General features: G+C 60.9%; 1 long non-coding RNA gene across 2 annotated transcripts; it reads left to right on the forward strand.

The window, feature by feature from the left end:
• The first annotated feature begins 1,260 nt into the window (after positions 1-1,260).
• On the forward strand, positions 1,261-4,334 carry LOC117243779. 2 transcript variants are annotated; one of them, XR_004495674.1, is made up of 3 exons: positions 1,261-1,343; positions 3,606-3,726; positions 4,150-4,334. It is a non-coding gene; the product is annotated as an uncharacterized LOC117243779 (long non-coding RNA). The 2 variants fall into 2 exon arrangements; XR_004495673.1 differs by lacking the exon at positions 1,261-1,343 and having other exon boundaries at positions 3,361-3,726.
• The last annotated feature ends 1,118 nt before the right edge of the window (positions 4,335-5,452 follow it).

Raw genomic sequence — 5,452 nt, forward strand, 5'->3', positions numbered from 1 at the left:
CCGGGACTGCATGGACCCCTCCCCATTCCCGTCCCCATCACCGCCCCCCGCGGCCACCGCTGGGACTGCAGGGACCCCTCCCCATCACTGTCCCTTCGCTGTCACCTCCAGGACCCTCCCCCCCTCCATCGTCCCCCCGCGGTCATTGCCGGGACTGCAGCCACTTGGGGGCGGGGGCATTAATGAAGTGCCATTAATGGGCCTCTTAATTAAGGGGGTGTTAGTGAGGGACGGTAAATGGGGTTCATGAGGGAGGAACGTTAATGAGCAGCGATGCTAATGACGGGCGTTAAGGAACACAGGCAGGGCAGGAATGAGCTGGAGCTTTACTGATGGGAGTGTTAATGAGGGGCGTTAATCAAGGTAGGTGCCAATGAAGTGAGCTTTAGGGAGGAGTCTTAATAAGGGGGAACATGAATGGGAATATTAATGGAGAAGCATTAATGAGAAAGGTTAATGAGCTGGGAGTTAACGAGCTGGGGTTTATGATCTTACCTGGGCAGATGTGAGGTTCCTTAAGCCAATTAACAGGCAGGCCCATGCCTGCTAAGGAGTAATCAAGAGCAGCAGGAGCCCTTCTAATTGCTGTCATCAGCCATATATTAACATATGCTAATGAGCTGGGGTAATTAAACAGAAGCTTGTTAATTGAACGGAGATAGGAAGGAAGGATGGATTAATTGACAGACCGAGGCCAAATCAGGGCTTATCGGGGGGGGGGCTGGGCCCCATTAGTTTAATTAAGGGGGTTAATTAACGAGCCCTCGTGCAAGGCACGAGGCTGGGTGTGTAAGCCCGGCCCCTCTCATGTCAATCACTGGAATCACGCCCCTCTGCACAAAGCCCCGCCCATAACGTCCGTGTCCCTTTGCCCCGTCCCTTGAAGAGGCCCTGCCCCTCGCCAATCATTTTCAATGACCATCAGGTGGGGCCGGGCGAACTCCGAACTGACGGTAGCCTCGGCGAATGGGAAGCGGCGGAGGTGGGAGCCGGGGCAGAGCTGACCAAAGGGAAGCGGCAGCCTCGCAGCCAACCAATGAGCGGCGGAACCGAGGGACGGGCGGGGCCCGCGGGAGCACCGGGCCCGTGAGGGGAAAGGCGGCGGGAGGAGGGAGAGGCGTGAGGGGGTCTCGGGATATCGCGTTACACACGGTACACACGGGGAAACACACCGGGATATCGGCATAGACACTTCGATACACACCGGGATATCGGGATACCGGGTCAGGGAAACGCGGCGGGAGCGGGAGAGAGGTGAGAGGGATATGGGAATATTGGGGTACACACTGGGAGATACACACCGGGATCTCGGGATAGCGGATACCGGGGAAAGCTGGAGAGCGGTAAGCGGAACACCGGGATGTCAGGATGTCGGGAAGTCGGGGTACCAGAATATGGGGATCGGGACTGGAGAAGGGTGAGCGGGATACCATGATACCGGGATTGGGGTACTGGGGGAGCTGGAGAACCGTGAGCGGGGGGACCGGGAGGAAAAACAGAAGGGGAAGGTGGGGACCAGGGGGCACCGGGTACCGGCGGAGGGACCGGTGGAGACCTGCGACCGAGGGGGATCGTGGCGACTCGGGAGCGGATGGGCGGAGAGAACAGTGGACGGGGGGAAGCGGGCCGGGGGCCACTGGGACCGCCGGGAATTGGAAGGCGAAGGCGGGACCGGGACCGGGGCAGGAGCTCCCTGCCCCACTGAGCGAACAGGGGAGACGGGGGGGCGCTGCGACACCGGGGCTCTGGACAGGGGCTTCACGGGGGGACGGGGAGAGGTCTGGGGTCCCCCTCCCCCCCGGGGGGTGTCACCCCCTCCCAAGCGGTGGAGGGGTCTGGGGAGGAAAGGGGCCTCGGGTGGGAGGGTGTTGCCACAGAAACGCGTGGGGGGCGTAGTCTGAGGGGGCATGGCCTAGATATGTAATAGGAACTAGGAGGTGCGACCTGTGAGTGGGCACGGTCTCAGAAGGGGCGTGGCGCTGGCGTTGCCATAGGGCCAGGAGGCGCACGTGGTTGCCATGGGGATAGGCTTGGCCTCTGGACGGGAGCTATGACAGTTGCCATGGTGGTGTGGCTACAGAAAGGGGCGCCTTCGATGTGCCATGGGGACAGGGCGTGGTCTAATGAAAAAGGCGTGGTGGTGGGAGGGCGTGGTCCCGGGGGAAGGAAGAGGGGGCGGTCCCGGTGCTCCCGGGACGGATTTGGAGGGGGGCCGGGGGGCCTGGCCGGATCAGGCCCGACCCCTCCCATTCCCTGGGGTCTCGGGAACAAAAGCCAGAATGTCAAGGGCAGTATCGGGACAGCGGGGCGACACGAGGGGACAGCGGAGGCAGGAGTGATGTCCCCCGGGGGTCCCGGGTGGGGCTGGGATCCCCACTTCCAGCTGTGGGTGCAAGCGCTGCTCTGGACGTTGCTTTTGGGGCGCCTCCTCCACTATTGGGTGGGCCAGGGCCGGGGGGAGCCGCACCGGGACCAGCCTGAGGCGGGGACACCCCAAAAACGGGGACGGAACCCCCCAAAGTGAGCCCTGATTGGGGGAGCAGAGGGACATCCCCAAAGATCCCTCCTTGTCTCCCCGAGTTCTTTGGGGGAGTCGATAAGTCGGGGAGGGGGGGTGTACTTCTGCCTCAGTTTCCCCCGTTCAGGGGAGGGAGGGTTTTGTCCACCCCCCTGTCCCCAGCGGGATCACTTGTCTGACTGGGCCGTACTGGGAGGGCCGGTGGGGTTCACATGTGGCCCTGGGGAAATCGCCTGGCGACATCTCCGGACACGGTGAGAGGGGCGGGGAGAGACGTGTGGGAGATGTCCCTTTTGGGGTTCCCTCAGTGCCCTCCCATTCCACGGGATCCCTTTGGGAGTTCTAAATCCACTTTGAGGGGGTCCTCTGTGCTTTGGTGTGTCCCACGTCCCCTGGAGCGGTTCCATGTGCCTTTGGGGGATCTCCAGTCCCATTTGGGGTGTCCCCTGTCCACTTTGGGACACTCTTACTTCCCCTGGTCCCCTCAGTGTTCCCAAGGACCCCACTCTGGTGCTGTCTTTGTCCCTCTCTGTGTTTTTGGTGTCTCCCTGGTGGTTTTTGTGTCCCCACAGTCCCCAAAGCAGGGCCAGCTCTGGGCGCTGGGCACAAGGTCCCTCGGCTGGGGACACGGGCCAGAGAGGCACAAGGGACAGGGACGGGGGCGGCGGGAGGAGGGGGATATTTTGTCATGAGGGTACTGGACAGGTAAAAGGTGACACAGGGAGACATGGGGGGACATCAGGAACACTCAGGGGGACATGGGGGAGACAACCCCAGCACAGAGGGGTGACAGGAGGGGGGTTGGGGAATGCAGGGGTTGGGGGTAGGGACACTGGTGACATTGGGTCTGGGGGACATCGGTGTCCCTGGGGTGTCCCAGGGTGGGTGACATGTGTTCATGTCTCAGGCCTTGAGGGTCCTTTGCTGTCCCGAGCGTGGGGACTCTGGTGGCACCTTGGGGAATCCACTGATGGGATGTCCCCAGGGACTGGGAGGTGAACAGGATGTCCCCAGGATGGTGACAGTGTCCCCAGGCGTGTCCCTGTCCCCAGGTGTCACACATGTGTCCCTGTTCTCATGTATGCAGGTGTCCCCAGGTGATGCAGGCAGAGCTGGGGCCTTCCCCTTCCTTGGACACCTCTGGTGGCCCTTCAAGATGTGACCCCAGTGTTCCCAAGTGTCCCCATGGCCTCCAGTGGCCTTTCCAGGTATGTCCCCAGGTGTCCCCATGTCCCCCAGGATGGCGGTCCCCAGGGTCATCCCTGTCACCCCCAGTGTGTCACCCACCCTGCCCAGGATGTCCCCAACATGTTGCTTGTCCCTCTGGGATGTTCCCGAAGTGTCCCCTGCCCCACCCAAGGTGTCCCCTGTCCCCCCAAGGCCTTTCCCATCCCTCCCAGGCTGTCCCCAAAGTGTCCCCTGCCCCCTCAGGCTGTCCCTGAGGTGTCCCGTGTCCTCAGGGGGAGTCTTGAGGGTCCCAGGGAGATCCCAGGAGGGTATTGGGGGTTCCTTGGGGACCTTGGGCGGTTCCCTAGGAGGATTTGGGGTCCCTGGGGGGTATTTGGGGATATCTGGGAGGGTGGGATTTAGAGAGGTTTTGAGGAGAGTTTGAGGACTTTTCTGCCCTCCAGATTGTGCTGAGCTTCGAGGACCGGCAGGGCCTGGACTGGACCAGCCAGGCCTTGACCCCCCAGAGCACATGGAGGTATCTGAAATCCACAACTGGACCCCAAAAATGCACACCTGGATATAAAAAAATACATCTGAACCCCAGAATACAAACCTGAACCCCAAAATATACACTTGGAACCCAAAATTACACCTCAAAATTCTAAAAAAACACCCCATAAACCCTGAACCCCCAACGTGGAGATACTTGAAATACATCTGAACCCCAGGGGTTTGAGGGGTCCTAGAGCTGTGACCTCCGTATTTGGGGTTTTCCCAGGGCTGGGACCGCCCTGTTTTTCAGCTTTTTGGGCATCTCAGGGTGGTGTTTTGGGTCCCAGGGTGGTGACTCCCCTGCTTTTGGGGTCTTGGGTTGTCCGAGGGTGATGTTTGGGGGTCCCAGGGCAGTGATTCCCCCCCCCCCCCCCCAAGGTGGAAGCCTCATCCCTTTGTCCCCAAATGTGGGTCCCCAATACTGGGCAGGGTTCCCCAAAACCGGGGGGGTCCCCAAAACCTCTGGGGGGGGGGGGCAACCACCCCTTTGTCGTTAATGAGTTTGAGACAAATCAATAAAGTTTGGGTTAAAAATCCAGTTTGGGGATCATCTTGGAAATTTGGGGGACCTCAATGGGGTGTTATGATGGCTTGGGGGTGCCCTGGGATTTGGGAGGGGCTCTGTGGGTTTGGGGACTCCCAGTAGGTCAGGGAAACCCATAGGAGTGGGGACCCCATGAATTTGGGGGAATCCCTTGGAACTGGAGGGGACTCCAATGGGTTTGGAGGGTCAATGGTTTTGGGGGTCACCCCAAAGGGTTTGGGGTGATCCCATGGATTTGGGGTGTCCGTGGCTCTGGGGAGGTTTGTGTTTGGGGGGCTCTGGAATCGGGGGTCACCCCAGTGAGTTTGAGATTACCCCATGGGTTTGGGGGAGCTCCATGGGTTTAAAGAGTCCTCTCAATTGGGGGGGACCCCATTTTGGTGGGCCCGAGGGGCGGAGATCCCAGCAGTGGACGTGGCTTCTCGCAGGGGCGTGGTGTCCCTTCGTTTCTGGGCGTAACCTTTCATATCCGGGCGTGGTTTAGCTCGACGGGCGTGTCCTAATCAACAATAGGGCGGGGCCGATGGACATGGGCGTGGCTTTTCGGCGGGGGCGTGGCTCTGTTCGGCTCGCTGGGCGTGCCCCGCTTGTGTGGGCGCGGTTTTATCTGTGCTTTGGGCGTGGCTTGCCGTGGGCGCGGTCGCGCGGGGCGGCTCCACCCGGAGGCG

Source organism: Parus major, unplaced genomic scaffold (genome assembly GCF_001522545.3).
Source record: "Parus major isolate Abel unplaced genomic scaffold, Parus_major1.1 Scaffold341, whole genome shotgun sequence".
Classification (NCBI taxonomy): domain Eukaryota; kingdom Metazoa; phylum Chordata; class Aves; order Passeriformes; family Paridae; genus Parus; species Parus major.